We start from the raw sequence: 16,891 nt of genomic DNA, 5'->3' as shown, positions 1-16,891 counted from the left end.
GATGCTATGTGTAGCATTTTAACATCAATAAATCACTACCGCATTCATTTTGAGACATTAGTAGAATTACTGTAAACAAACAAGACCATCGCTGAGAAGATTGGCAGCCACTAAAAGAAAGGATGGGTGTTTTTTAGATTTTACATTGTGCGGCATCAGATCGGATTTGGCGGGAAATCTGCTGGATTGCTTTACGGCACAAAACAGGAAACATTTTTACTTTTTTACTTTGCAAGTAACACGCTACTTTATTCCAGTTCCACTATTCTGACTGAATAGTTTCAACTTGACATTAGCTTACCTGGTCAGAATGCATATTAGCTGCCTGTTATCGACTCTTATCCTTCGTCTTGCTCTTCAAAACAAACGGAGCAGAGCCAAGAAGGGGGGGGTGGTAAACGAGTAACCTCTTCTTGACAGGAGGCAACAGGATTTATGGGAAACATAGTCTTAGTTTTGAGAAACTCAAAATGCTACCCTCACAACTTAGCCCCAACTCTTAACCCAACTTTTTTTTAGAAATAAATTCTGCTAAATGAAAAAGGCAAAAGGCATTGGAATTCAGACTGCCAGTCGGTGCAATTTTGGAAAGTTAGTTGCAGGCTACAGGGCTACTGGGCTGCATTTACGACCTTAGAAAAATGTTACAAAGTTGCAATTTTTTTTTCTGCAAATGTGTACATAATAGGCCCTTTTCACAAACATGGCTGCCGTACTTCCGCAGGTTATAGCTCGGTTCTCACCATTGGCAACAATGTTAAAAAGCCAACTTTCACCCATTCACCCATTGATTTTGTGTTTCAACATAATGTATAACACAATACAGGTGTTGTCACTGACATATGTTTCTGTTTCTGTTCTGTTCTGTTCTGTTCTGTCTGCGCAAGTAACTGTGATCGAGGCTGACAAAATGCTAGCTAACCAAGTTAGCATTTTGCGACCCTTGATTTTTTATAGTTGCGCAGTCATCTGACAACAGAAACAGAACTGTATGTCAATGACAGTACCTGTATTGTGTTATACATTATGTTGAAACACAAAATTAGTGATCACAGACAGAGTTATGGGTGAGAGAAAGTTTGCTTTTTAACATTGCTGGCAATGGTGAGAACCAAGCTATAACCTGCGGACGTACGGCAGCCATGTTGCATGAAATATGTGGCATGACAAGACAATAGCTGCCTAATGATACAGGACACACATCACACAGGACAGCACTGCACAGGACAGGACACTAGCCTAACCCTAATCCTAATTCTAATCTTAACCCTAAACAAATTGTAGAAATGAGGACTTGTCAAAATCTCCCCGCTTGGCAGGATTTTTCTCATCTTTCTCTTCCTGTTAGAACATTTGGTCCTCATAAGGACAGAAGCACAAGAATAGACTCACATACACACACAGAAAATAGGAAAATAAATTGAAAGGCTGAGCAGCTGGATTTCATTTACACCGCCAGTTAGCAGGAGGAGTCCATCCACCTGTTCCTCAGGCACGCTAGGACGGGGAAGGAGGAAACAACAGCAGAGATTCCACAGACACCCTGCTCCGTGTTACTGGTGGAACAGGGACACCCGATGGCAGCGCGCGGTACTGCAGCTGCCTCACACGCCAGATACACACTTTGACGCTGATGCAGCCGGTCTGATTAAAATCCTTGATGATTGAGGTCGGATAAACAGAGCTGAAAACTAGTCTTGCTGCAATCGACCTGCTTCTTTTTTTTTTATCAGACTCCATCTCTGTGGCGTCTGCATCTGGCCGGCAGCCTCAGTGTGTGTCTAGGCCTATGTGTGTGTGTGTGTGTGTGTGTTTCAACGGCTGCTGTCAAAGCCTCAGCCTCTTTGACTGTTATCGGAAGTCTGATTTCGGCCCGAGCTGTCTATGTTCTCCACAGGCTGCGTCGGCCGCTTGGGATTTGGAGGCCGACAGTGTTGTTAGATAGCTAGACGTCAGGATCGGGGGGGGGGGGGGGGGGGGGGAGTTTCCCTCGGGAGATAAGGGAGCTGTATGGGTGACCGCGTCGCAGCGTGGCAGACTCCGCTTTCCAGCCGGGGGATAAGGCGTCGGCTGGGACTGCACATCGGCGCTTCTGTGTAATGTTGGAAGGTCGAAAAATACTGTCGCACTGATCCGAGGGGCTGAGATTTCATCACAGTGTGACGGCAAATTGTGAGCAATGTTTGTACCGTCTGACTTTTTTTGGGTGCACAGACAAACCCCCCCCCCATAAAGATCTATTCAGTTCTGATCTATCCTTTTCTTTAACAAAGCTGCATTTTGTTCCATGTGTGCACTTCATACTGACCATGTTAATATTCTGTTTATCCCGTCTGGAGTCGGTGCATGTGAACACCATATCCGGTTTACCATAACCAGGAAAAGCCCATATGCTAGCTGCGATATGTTGCATTCACCGGTATATTCTAGCATATAAACACCATATCCCATCGATTGTTGGGTTGCGGGCATCAAAACAACGCGCCTCTAATGAACATCGCGGGAAAACTACGTACATTCGACTGTCTCCACGTATGCAGGAAGATGAGAACACCGCTTACGGCTCGTTCTGCGTAAACACCGCGTGACCTTAGCCGGGATATGGCTCGTATTCTTAATATTAACACGCACGCAACCGCGCCTCGCTGTTGCCTCTATCCCTGCACTGTAGCCGGGTAAGACGCGCTGAAATGTCTCACCGTGGATTCTCACACTTCCAAGGACATGAAAGAGCGAGAGCCGGTAATGATAACGTCCCTCGTCTCGCAGCAAGGAGACGGGAAGGAGATTTCACTGTCTTTCCAGTTCTGATGCAATGTCTTATTCATTACAAGCCTATTGCAGCCTTCGGAGAGTCTCGGGGTTTTTTCCTTTTTTTTTTCCCGGCACCTCCGGGGAAATGTACCTCTGATCTGGATTGGAATTGGAATTACTTTTTTTTTTTTTTAAGTTTTCAACCCAGTATCCAGTGTCTTTGGTGTGGCTTGGCAGGCCTTTAATGCGTTAAAATGGTAAAGCTCCCTATGGAAGTAGGTGTGTACATGGCGCTGATAGGAAACAAATCCCTGGTGTTTCCCTCATGCCGAGCGTTTGATTTTCTCTCTTTCTCTTTTTTTTTTTGGGGGGGGGGGGGGCTTTCATCCTCCCCTCTCTGGTACATGGTGTGTACTCCATTCTTCCGCCCTCATCTCTGTTTGTTCTGATAACGAGCATAGAGGCGCTCGCATCCTGCCCACAGAGAGAGCGATAGAGAGACACACAGAGAGAGAGACAGAGAGAGAGAGAGAGAGAGAGAGAGTCGGAGAGTAGAGAGAGAACACTCTGTTTTCATAGGAGACTCCTTGTGTCCCACTTTTGGCATAATGGCCTATTTGTGTACGACAATCTCACTCCAGCACCTCGCCTCTGACGCCTGGTTTATTTTAAACAATGCAGCGTATGGCTCCCCAGACGTGTAATTATCGGTGTGTGTGCACGCATGGGTGTTTGGATGTGTGTGTGCACGCGCGTGTGTGTGTGTGTGTGTGTGTGTGTGTGTGTGTGTGCGCTTCCAACTACGTGGGAGGCCGACTCCCGCGCCTCTCATCTGTCAGCTCGGCAGGGTTGCTATGGGAACGACAGAGGGCCGACAGAAGTAATGAAGAAGCTCTGAATTGTTGCAGGGTGACCTTGGGAAAAAAAACTGCCGCCGGAGCCACATCTCCAGGTAAGAAGCGCGAGGCGATCACGTACGTCCTCGCAAACTTATTTGAAGGGGGTTGGGGGGGGGGGGGGGGGGGGGGGGGGCGCTACCCACAAAGCATTGCGACAAGTCTCTTTCCCCCCTCTCTCTCTCTCTCTCTCTCTGTCACCTTGTCAATCTCGGGCTCCCTGCTGCATGTTCAAGTCTGCCTCTACTTCTTCCAGACGCTTCCGAGAGGAGTTCCACCCGTCAGCGCTCGCCGGGAGACGTTCATTCATTACCGGCGGCGGCTTTTTCAAACACCCAGTCAAAATACTCCTCCCATCCCGACGCCGAGGCTCTATTTTACACAGGAGTGCCCCCGCTGCAGATCACCAGAGTGCCGGTATTAGCGCTCAGCTTTTAATCAGAGGCTGATGGAGTGGCGTGGAAGCCAGGTGGAGCCTCTCGCTGGGAAATTAGTGCCATTAACTGATCAAGTAAAGCAGCCGAAATGCACGACAACAGCAGCTGTACTCCCTAATGGAGAGAAACTGCTAATGACTCGCGTGTGTGTGTGTGTGTGTGTGTGTGTGTGTGTGTTTGTGGGACACGTGTGAGTACGACTGTGAGTACGTGTGTATGTGCGCATGCGTTCGGGTATGTGTGTATGCCTCTGTGTGTGCACAGGTGTTTGGTGCACGAATGCATGCCTGTGGGGGGAAACCGTTAACTCTGTGTTTGTGTGTGTGCATGAATGCATCTGTGTGTGTGTGTGTGTGTGTGTGTGCTCGCCAAGGAAATGGAGAATCGAGGTCAGAGAAGGTGAAGACCTACTTTGAAAGATTCCTGTTCGTTTGTTAATGTCAAGCAACCGCCATTTAACGCTGATCCCAGCTCCTCATTGCCTTGTTCAGTGTGACCTCTGTGGCCCTGTGTGTGTGTGTGTGTCTGTGTGTGTGTGTGTGCGCTCCCCCGAACTCCACACCAATCAACCGCAGTACCATTATTGATTGCGCCGCACTGCTCTTCACCTTTCCACTTGTTTACTTGTTTTAGTGATTAGCCTGTCCCCCAGCAAGCTAAAGCTCATCACAGCCACTTCTGAATGGAAATGGGCGAGCTGCTCGTGGGGAGGAAGGTCAGGGGAGAAAATCAGATCTGATGAAAAAGAGAGGAGACGAGGAGGCGAGGGAAGGAGGCGTGACATCCCCTGATAGGCTCTGCTCAGCATCCCGGGGATTACAGTGCATCCACGTCCACCGATGCAGTGGAAGGGAGCATTCCTGATGCGGGGACACCGCGCCGGTTTTATCTGTTTCAACATGAAGGATCCAGCATTGGAAAGAAAATTGACACCTAGTCTTACACAATGATTGCTGGTGTGAAAGTAGGAAAGGTTTTGTTTATTTTGCACAAATAATAAAACACTGAAAACAGAGGGGGGAAATGGTACAAAGAGAAAAAAACCCATAAATAAGTAATGGACATTATGGTGCTTCTTTACATTTGACAATTTTGACACCAAAAAACTTGCAATTATTCAGCGTTTCAGCCAAAATATTCTTAAAACTTCTCAAACAGCATTTAGACCATGCAACACTATAACTCTCCATTGAAACCCAGTGTAAAAATAATAATAAACTATATTCATGCATACGTGTGTGGAATCCAATCAAAATGTCTCATTACAATCAGTTCATGCTCAGGGCTTCCCATAGACAACCAGTGTAATATTGATCAATTCTACAATAAATATGCAGTCAATCAGACTACATCATATGCATAATATCAGAAGTGGACGACTGGACCAGAATCCATTTTTAATAAAAGCCCAATATCGGCAAACTGATATATCGGTCGAACACCTAATGGATATAAACACATTCGAATAATAACCCTGACACAGAAAATAATAATGATGTGCTGTATTACTGTGTGTGTGTGTGTGTGTGTGGGTGGGTGTGTGTGAGAGAGAGAGAGAGAACATGGAGATGTTACAGTGAACACACAGCAGGTGGTCCTGCAGCAGGGAAGGTGCAGGTTGTTAGAGTGTCTGGTCTAATAAACATGAACTTGTGAATTCAGCTGGAAGTATGTTTTGCAAGACAATGGAAGGGATTCTGATTCGTGCATGTATTTGTAAAGAAGGAAACAAGTCTGAAAGATATATTTGTTCGAGATGGATAGAATATTTACAGCAGGGACCAAAAAGTGGAGCTGAATGTTCAATCCAGCCGCTGAAACTGCCGAACCTAATAAAAAAACCTCTGTTTTAAATTATATGATCCATAAATGTTTTTGAAGTATGATGAATTTCAGGAAGCCATTTTTTTTTTTTTTTTTTCAAAATGATATATGACGTTTTGGGATGAAATGACATTAAATTTAAAGCTGCACTAGGTAACTTCGCTCACTGGCGACCCCAAATGGTGAGAAGAGGTAACTGTTTGAAAAAGTTGAACTTCGACGCCCAGAAATCCTGTAATGGGACGTCAGTAAACTGCACACAGCACGCTTTGTACCAAAGGAGGCAAAAGATCTAACGTTGGTGAGTCCAGCTTTCTCTGGGCAGTTTGGATTTCACTCTTAATTTTAGATTCTTCATTTGGCGGAGAAGATTTCCTGTCAGCGACCGTACAAAACACCAGAATTTCATTTGGGCAAATAGAGTGAATCTATGGTGTCTCAGTTAGTAGGGATGGGACACTCTTCTCTGTTGCAAGTAAGTGTATTTTTACAGCATTTTGCATAATGTCATTAACTATGCAGTTGCCCTATAAAGTATTCAGCCCCCTACATTTTTTGCATATTATGTTTATATTATATCACACTCTGATTATGATACTTATCATGCGCTCACAATGTGCTTATAATGAGCCTATCATACCTTGTAAGTACCACTTCAAATAAATTGCTACTGAAATCTCTAATATACGAGGTGTAGACATCCAGAGTACGTACAACGGGTGGAACCAAATTTCCTCTTGTAGGACAATTAAGTGTCTATCAATCTATCTATCTACGTACTATACTACCAAGGACATCAGTCTCTCAGTCCCCACAATTAAAGGCGAAGCATTCCCGACTGTCAGATTTCGTTCTCCAGTCACACTGGGACAAAAGCTGTTTGACTGCAACTCGAAGGTTGTAACTGAGGAATTTATTCGTTCTTTCATCTCAGCCTTGGACAGAACAATTACCACTGTATAGTCTAATCTCGCTATGCATCCATATATACTTCTGAACGACTTCAAAGGGTTCCTTTGAAAAACAACCCACCCCCGCCCCCACCTCCATAACAAATTACCATACAAAAGTCTCCCAGCGCACGACACCGCACTACGCCGAATCTCTTCACAGACCGAGCTCCGCCGGATGATTGAAGTCGAGCTCTCCTGAATTTCCCCACTTCGTCTCCGTGATCAAAGTGGATGAAGGCAGCCGGTTAGCGAGACGCCCCCAGAAGTGAAGCTCTGCCCGGGGCGCACTCTGTTCCGTGCGCGGGGAAAGACTTCTCTGCTTCGTACACTTCACTCTATACGTGTTGTCTATAGCGCGCGCACACGTGTTGCCCTGGCTCGCTCCCACTTTATTTTCACTGGGTGCTGTGAGGTCACACGCACGGAAAGATTATACAGCGCGAGCTTCGATGATGGATGTCTGAGACGAACAAATTATCAGGAGAGCTGAAAATGCATTGCACTGTGCGAACTGGACAAGGCATACGGTGCTTTTTCACACTCGTTCTCAAAGTGGGGTCTGGGGTCCTTCCCAGGGGTCCTTGAGGGGGTTCCAGGGTCTGACCAGTAAAATTAGGAATAGTTTAATATCACGATAATTTAATTCACTAGAAATTATCCCGTTTATAGGATGTATTTAAGACTATTCCAGTGACAGGTTTCACCCTCGCCACTATTAGCTCCCCATGTACAGTGTAGACCAATGTTTCCCAACCCAGTTCTCACCTTGTCCCGCAAGTTCTTGTTCCATCTTTACTCTTGCACACCTGAAACCAGCCCCTCCACCCTCGCCCTATCCACTCCCCCTTCGTTTGCACGTTCACATCGAGGGTTCGCCATATTAAGGGCCGTTCCAAACCAATTAGCAGGAAGTGTAAGTGGACTGTAAAACCCTTACGATCGTCCGCTAGCAGGAAGCGCACCTGCAACAGGAGAATGGAGGAAACACCAGACAAATTTTAAGTTCCACACATTTGTTTTCCTCACACATACTTTACAGCCTCAAACAAAATCACAGAATGTGTGGTGAAGTTTAAAACTAAAAAAGGAGAATATCACTTTGTCCCTAAGGTCGCTTGACTTAAAACCCATAAATGCCTTTATGCATGCATAAACAAAGTCCAATTTACTTCACATCATTTTCATGATTTGGATGTTATGCGTTGACAGTGTCAGTTGCAACCTGTTTTCCTTGCCTCTCGGAAAATTTGAAACGGCAAAACAGGTGTCTATCTGTTGCCATAGTGGCGACTGCTTCCAATTCTTTTGGTGGAGTGGTAGAGGCGTCCCACAGCTGATTTGGAGCGACACTTGGTGGTGAAGTGGTAGTGGGTAGGGACTGGTTTGGGATTGGGCCCTTCAAGCTAGTCCTGTACAGATAGATCTGTTGCTACTGCTCAACCAATCAGCATTAAGCCCTAAACTGAATCAGGTGTGCAAGAGTAGAGATGGAACAAAAACTTGCAGGGAAGGGGGAACTGGGTTGGGAAACACTGGTGTATACAGCTCAATACTAAACAACAAAACCTTCCCATATGGGGTCCTTGGGTCAAAATGGCTGTGCGTGGCCTAATGTGCATCTATTTGGGGGTCCATGACATGAAAACATTTGAGAACCCTTGCTTTTTCATTTGACAGCATCACTTTAAATTGGCCCATCGGTCAACTTACTGTTAAGTAAGTTGACTGATTAAGTAAGTAATCACTCATCATAATGTAGGCCTATGCTAAAGAGTAGTCTCTCAGTTTCTCACTGCCCATCACCTTCACTTCCTATAGAAACAGGAAAAGTCGATCCTGGTAGTTCAAAACAGTATGTTATTTTTGTATCACATATTGCTTTCTATTTTTTTTACCAGTCTCCTACACAAAACTGCCTGACTTAGCAACATAACATTTACAATTGCTTATCATTTAGCTTTAAAGTTGAGATAATCTGAGATAATGCTAGGAGCCTATCACTCACTCAACGTAGTGTATGCTAAAGTGTTAGCAAGTCAACTATCACTCAACATAGTGTATGTTAAACTGTGATGATCAAACTGCCAATGATCTACCGGGAACACATGGAACACTTAACAAATAAGTTGGCCAACGACAATCTCCCAAAAACTTGGTGTATTCCTTTAAGCAAGGATTATGAATTTTATTTGCTCAGTCTGAAAAAGCACCGAGGCCCACAGCTAACATGACAAACCCAGCGGTAAGAGTTCCTGGCAAATTCCATACCTGTGCCACTGCCAAGTATTATAAGCTCTAAGTTTTACCGAGTAGAAACTGCTGGATGTAGACAGTTTGAGTCTAAGTTGAATTATAGATGTGGCTGTGCCTTCCCTCTCCCCCGGACCAGTGTTCTGCTCCAATGGAAACATCAGTGAAAGAGAGTGACATGCCGACAAGCCAATAATATGATTGCCCAGCTGTCATCCACGAGAAAATCTCAGCCAGCCGGCTCCATCTCAGACTCGACAACTTCAGAGAATCAGAAAATGTGGCAGCAGGCGACCACACGGATTCAAGGCTCTTGGAAAATAATAATGCAGTAGTTTGCCTTGAAAGGGCATATTCAATGAGCTGCAAACTACAGCTGTGCATAGAGAACGGTGGCACAACTGTGTGTGTGTGTGTGTGTGTGAGTGTGTCCAGAGCCACGACAGAGAGGGATAAAGTGATAGAGAGAGAAAGAGAGAGAATGATGGTGCTGTAATCAGGCTAGGTCCCTTGAGAGCAGACAGCAGTGCTGACAAGAGAGTTGGTCCCCATCTTCAGAGCAGGATTTCTGGGCCACAGTCCCTCTGTCCTGCTTAAGAAAAGAGGAGGAGGAGGGCAGAGGAGGAGGAGACACAGGCGAGAGAGAGAGAGAGAGAAAAAAAAAGACCTGGACAATGAAGAAAGGGAGAGAGAGGAGCTTGATTTTCTGACGATAACACCCAAATGTGCTTAAGCCTCCCTAGGCAAGATTTTTATGTAAAGATCCAGCCATTTTATCAGTCTGAATCACAACAGAGAAGAGCATCCCATTCCCCTAATGGAGACAATGTTATTTCTAGGTTTAGAATGATATACATCGACCCAATATTGGCCTTTTATTAAATATCGGAAAAGTCTGCAAAACCTGCAATGAAAATTAATTTGCGTTGCACATTTTATTAATTCATTCATTCAGTGATGTTGTAAATTATTCTTCATTTAAAGGCAATAATGTATCCCAGAGTTTATCTTGAATAGGTGTGGTGGGTGACCCTGATTTAAAGAGCTGCTAACCCTAAAAGAATTTTAATTTTTTTTTATATACTACTTGTTATATACTACATCTAAAAGGGGCCTATTTCCTAAATTTTTATTTGGATTTTTGTATACATTAGACTACTTTTACAACCAGAGCAACCCACCAAGTCTAATTCCTTGTCTAGCTAATAAAACTCATTTGGATTCTGATCATGATGTAACAGGCAGGTGCCATTTTAGCAGCTATTTCAGGTGCAACAGCCAGCAGCATTTAGTCACTCAGTGACCGGGGTAAATGTTAATTTGGGATAAATGGATAATTTAATGCCATATGCCGTTCTGCAGGACAGAGCAGGGGTGGCAGTGGCCTAGAGAAGCAGGCCTGTGGCCGGGGGGTTGCCAGTTCAGGACCGACTGGGCAAGTGTGATTGGAGAAGTCAATGACTTTCATCAATACTGCGTGTGTGCCGTTGAGCAAGGCACTAAACCTCCAACTGCTCCAGTGGAGCCTCTCAGTGGCCACTATAGAAGACTGTGGTTGTAGTGGGCAGCTCCCATTGTGAATGTGTGGAACAAATGTGTAGAAATATGAAGCGTGTAACGTGTCATCTTTCCCTGGAAAAATATTCTTTTAAAGGTTTTAGAGCATTTCATTCCAACTCCTAATAGGCTACCCTTTGAATTGGGCTACTTAAGTATTTATGCAAACACAACGACTATAAATTATTCATAGTATGACCTCAACTGTGTCAAATCAACTGAAACACCAATAAACACTTGGGTGTATTATAAAAACCCACTTTCAATTCAAATGTGTAAAAGTGTGTCAGTCAGCTGCTCTGTAAATAGGTTATCGGCACAACACAGCCTCGCTCCCTCTCTCTCCGGATTGTACCATTTAATGGATGAATTTTAACTTGTGCAATGAAAGAAGGCGATAAATACTTCATCTTTGACCCATTTAATGACGATATATCTGGGCGGCTGTTCTCGGTGAGCGGAGCTCTGTCGTTTCGTCGCCCGTTTCTCCGGTGTGCGCTCCCGGTGCGGCTGGCGCTTTTAGCGGTGCGCCTCGCTCGCCTCCCATCTTCATAATATCCGCCCGGATCCGCTCCTCTTCCTCTCCATCTCGCGTCCAGAACGAGGGGGAGAGAAGGAGCGAGAAGGAGAGCCGACAGACGCCGACCGAGGAGCGCAGGGAGCGGGGGAAAAAAGTAAGTAAGAGAGGGGAGTGAATGGAAATGCAGTCGCGCCTTCTGCGAGGTGAGTCACTTCCAAAAAACATACGGTAGGCTATTAGACTTGTCGCTCAATTCACAAGTAATGTTACTACTTGAGTTAGCTACTTCCTGGGAGCAGTATTTCGTTACGCTAGATGTACTCGTTACATTACTTACCCGTTACATAGCCTGCGCCTCTGTGTGGAATGATACGGAAACCAGTGTTCAGTGTCCAGTGTTCTTGTCGGCCTTTTGCTCGATAAAATTTAAGTAGTGGGGTACTTCCACCCAGTAAAAGTCAACTTTTCTACCATTTTTCCGTCTAAACTAGTTGAGAAGACGACAAATAGTTATGGTTTATTGCGGCGGGATAGCCTACTTCAACTTGAATCTGATATATAGAGGAGGTGACGACTGTTTTTTTTTCTTTTGCGATAGGCTATTACGAGGGAAACTGAAGTAGTAGTCTAGTCTAATTCATTACACTCACACTAAACACTTACATGTAGCTTAATGCCTAATACTGTGTAGCCCCGTAGTTGCATAGGCTATTTGGCTACTTGACATTGTTGCAATTAAAATGGTGCTTGGTCCATGTAAATGTTGCTTAGTGAATTATTCAGCTGCATGTAATGTAGCCTAATACGCTGCCTTCAAATAAGCCTCCATTATAATTTTTAAGAAAAACTACAACATGCAGTTTCCCAAATGGTTCTTACCGTGTGATACACAACGATATAAACCTAATCCTATAATGCATTTTAGGATGAGATGGATGGAGAGGAATAGTCCTACTTTAGGAAAATTTCATTGATACCATGGGAGATGTAAAAAAAAATTACCATCAGTTCACTATATAGTACCACAGACACACTATAAGTCCCTGTAGGCATATTTTGCAATATTATAGTGGTACCATAGGAGATTAACAAAAGACAAAGTACCATAAGGTCACTATAGACTCTCTATTGAGTACCACAGACACAGTTTAAATACTATAGGAATACTTCATTTTAGTAATTTCTCTTAGGGTGAAGATCTATCCAGTAGGTTGTCAAACTTTTTGCCCAGCTCAAATATTATCCATACTGGATAAATGGCTGGTGATTGATATGATGGGCCTATTGTTACAGTTCTCACATAAAGGCTGAACATAAAGGCTGTGACATTATCAGAAAGGTCATTTATTTGAAATTCTCCCTGCCTGTCTGTCTTCAGTCCGTCCACATTTAAAGCAATATTCCACTTAGTTTTAACATGGGGGTTATTCGGCACTTGACCGCCATGAAAACCAGAATATGAACGAATCACCAAGATCAGATGCAGCTGGACGAGTCTGTAGCACTTGTATTTTTACTTCCCATTCATTTGAATGAGGCCACAGAAGTACAGGTACAGAAGGATGACATTTCTCCTCCTCTCTCCTCTCCTCTCGTCTTTCCTGCTCTCCTCTTCTTATATGAAATCACTGAAAAATGCTCTTATGCTGCAGTTCCAAAGTCAGAAATTCCCAACTTTTAGGTTGGAATTCCAACCTCTGTGCTGCAGTAGTCCAGCCCAGAAAAAACCTGGATGCAGCTGCAAGATTTTCTTTGCGCAGTGTAAAAGTTGAACCATTTACCACACAGGTGTTTTGATAGATTTAAGGCCATGCAGTGCTGAAAATCTTAAGTGTATTTTGATGATTATAAAAATGTTTAAAGTAATGCTATGTGGCATTTACAGTGTCTGCTGCGATGTTGCCCAGGTTTCCTACTTGGAATTCTGACTTGAAGGGCCGTACCATTACGTTTGTCCATGTAGGAAGTCTGATTTCCCACTTTCTGACAACTCTGGAATGCAGCATCATTTCACCCCGTCTATCCTCCTCTCATCACCTACTGTATCTTCTCTTCACCTCCTCTGCCCATGCTTTCCTTTGCTCTTCCCCCCCTCTCCTCCTCATCTTCCTACCCTCCTCCTTTCTTCTTTCAGCAAGCATTGATTACTGCCCTTCACACACACTCATAAATACCATGTAAATCAATTGCTGTGTGTACTGTGCAGCGGGTTATGTCAAATCGATGCAGGCCGATGGCGGCCTCAGCGTAACATTAGCCCGCTCATTTCCTCATAAGACAAACAGAGGATGGAGCCCCTTCCTGGCGAAGTTAGGAGGTTTTGGGGCAAAGTTTGAGCCGATAGGGGGACGACTGTCAGGGCTGTTGGGACACTGGGCCGTCTCTTTCAAGTGCACATACACACACATACACACACATATACAGTGTATACATACATCTTTGTCAACCTTAACTCTTACCACTAATGCCGAAGTTTAACATAAACCTAATTCTAATTCTAACCTTAAGCGAATACACCAAGATTTTGGTAGAGTGGCCAGTTGGTCAACTTACCCCTTAAGTGATAAGAACATAGACATCAAAATCATCCATATGTCCCTGGTAGATCATTGGCTCTGGTACTCCATGATAACACTTTAGCATACATTAGGCTATGTTGAGTGATATTAGGCTCCTAGCATAACGTGATGAAATGAAAACTTGTAGCAACTTTACAGCTAAATGATGAGCAATTTTAAATGATATGTGGCTAAGTCAGGCAGTTTTGTGTAGGAGACTACACTAAATTACAAAAGACGTTAACATACTAACATACTGTTTTGAAGTACCAGGGACAACTTTTCCTGTTTCTAAAGGAAGTGAAGGTGGTGGGCGATGAGAGACTTTCTACAGCTGAAAATCACTGGGCAGCGGATGAATACGTGGTGGCTCACCTGATATAGTTCCAAAAATAAACCTGGCTACATCAGCTATATTGGGTTAATTATAATTCAGTTTAAAAATGTATTTTTTTTTAAAAACTTTTTATTACTAAAAGGTCAGTTCTCTTATTTTGGATAAAGTAGCCTACTATCACTCCACATAGTGTATGCTAAGTGTTAGCATGGAGCAGCAGAGCCAAAGATCTACTGAGGACACACGGATGATTTCGGTGTCCATGTTCGTATCAGTTGACCAACGGGACAATCTCCAAAGAACTTGGTGTATTTCTTTAAATGTGAATGTGTGTTCATACCAGACTGAAAGTGAGCAGCCTGGCTGCTGTGTATCTGTAGGACAGGTAGATGAAAGCCAGCCTGCCTGCTGTGATGGAGGCCCAGAACACACTGTCCAGACAGCCTGCCGTCTTATGGCCCATAGACAGAGGACGGGAACAAAAAAGTCCTTGTACAGTATTCCTTTATCCCTAAAGTAAATCCTCGGAGAAACTTCGCAAAAACGTCCTCACTCTGAAAGTGTACAACTAAAACTGGTTCTTACAAGCATAGAAGTAAAAGAACACACACACACACACACACACACACAAACACTGCGCAGAGAGAAAACCCTTGGGGAATGAAGTCCAATTCTGCTGACAGTAGATAGGTCCTGCCTTTCTCTCTCTCTCTCTCTCTCTCTCATAGTAATTACTTATAAGGCCACAGGGATTACCATGTCCCCAACTCCCCTCAGTAATAGAGCTTGTGCTCCATATAACCCTTTAGCTTCGCTACCCCGTCTCTATCACTCCCTTCATTAAGCTGTCCCTCCCTCGATTATCCCCCTCTCATTATCCCCCCCGACGTAATATCCTCCATCCATTAACTTGGCTATCTTCTCCCACTCCTCATCATCATCTTCCCCCTCTCTCTCAGCGCCTCTCCTCCATTTTTCCTGCCTCTCAGCCGCTCCTTTTTGCCTCTCTGCTCTCCCTCTTCCCTTATGCTTCCTCCTCCTCATCCTTCTCTGCTCTTTTCTCCACTCAAGCCTTCACAACGCTGCCACACTGGATCAACTCACTCTAATTTGACTCCTACACAGCAGTCAGTGAAAGGGAACAGAGCCACTAACGCCCTGAGTATACGAGTGTGTGTGTGTGTGTTTGTGTGCGTAGGGGAGGGGCTATGCCTTGGGGATACAATACAGTACAGTAGAAATTGAATTTACAAAGCCCTTATGTAACGGCGCATGTTCTTCGGCGCGCGCACATCATGGCCATGCATACATCGGCCCTCGTTTTCTCAGCTCCGCTAATGTTTGCTTTTTCCGAAGCGTCGAGGTCTATTTCTGTCTCGTCTCCATGGCTCCTGGTCCCGGCTAGACGCAAAATGCAGCTACTCCTTTTGATTAGCTTCTCTACGGCCTCGTCTGCCTGTTTCAATTGAAATCTCATTGTGAGCTCGTGTGCGCCTCTGAGAGCAAGCGCGCTGCGTGTAGATGTGTGTGTGTGTGTGTGTGTGTGTGTGTATGTAGTGGTAAGTTAAAAGGTGGGTAAACTACGATCTCCAGTCGGTGATCATCATAAGACCCACCAATATTGAGACAAATCAATTCTGCTTTTAGAAAAGAGTTGATTTATCCTTTTTCTTCTAAAAAAAAAAAAGACCCTATCCCCATGTAACATCAGTTTGATACGACTTACTATGAGGCACGCTATGAATTTACCTCATATAGATTTATGTTAACCTATAAAAAGGTGTGTAAACTCTATTCTGCAAATAAGAAGGTGAGTAAATTGAGTTTAACTGTGTTTACCCTCTGCTACATCTCTGTATGTGTGTGTGTGTCCCATTGGGACTCTTCTCTCACAGGCTGATAGATGGTCAATGAGGTCGGCTAATGGACTAATGGACTGACAGAAAAGCAAGAGCAGTAGAAAGAGATAGGTGGTCTGTTCTTTCCCTCTAACATCACGTCGTACTCGAGTTGCTACGGAGACGCCGTGCTCACTTTTCCAGCGGCTGTCAGCTGAGCACACACACACAAACACACACGCACACACACACACACACACAAACACAGAGGCAGCCACGCCAAAGCCAGGAAGAAGCAGAGAGAGTTGTTTGCCTTTTAAGGCAGATAAGAGAAACGCCAACTGCTCCCTAACACCCACCGCCAACAATCAGCCACAACTGATTTAGCAACAGCTCTCTCATTATAGGACCTGGCCCCTATGCTGCCAGATTTAGCCTGCTAAATCACTTCATCGGTACCAATACAGACCCATGAACAGCTGGGCTGGAGCATTTAGCCATTTCAATCTTCTGTAAAATATGTAAATGACAACGTTCAGAGCATGGTGGCCAGCAGCAGCGCAAAAAAAAAGCTCCGGTGACATCAGCAAGTATTTTTCCTATTCTGGAGTGGTAACAATATCAATACGCTGCATTGTTACGCCTCTCCATAGAGTCTCTTTGTCTTTTGAACGTGATTTATTAGAGATAGACACGCATGGGCCACTTATGTGTGCACAGTAGAGATATAGGCTTAGCAGAGAGATCAGCCATTGGCTGCCTTTGCTCTCACGAGGATGAGGGATCCAGTCTCTCCCGCTGGCCTATTGATCCAGAGGTCAGCTCTCAGACTCAAAGCAGTGTGTTGGATGAGCGACTCTCTGCAAGCCTGGAAACCTCCAGACTTTAGCTTTCTGCCCCGTTCTGTTAAGGCAGCACATTCGCCTAATCCTATCTGGACCATTAGTTCTGTCGGAGCACGGCAGCC

This window comes from Centroberyx affinis, unplaced genomic scaffold (genome assembly GCF_046629955.1).
Source record: "Centroberyx affinis isolate AG114_WGS23_722 - 3 ecotype Tasmania unplaced genomic scaffold, CSIRO-AGI_Caff_v1 ptg000221l_1, whole genome shotgun sequence".
Taxonomy (NCBI): Eukaryota; Metazoa; Chordata; class Actinopteri; order Beryciformes; family Berycidae; genus Centroberyx; species Centroberyx affinis.
The sequence above is the reverse complement of the archived record's forward strand: the minus strand, read 5'-3'. Positions refer to the sequence as shown.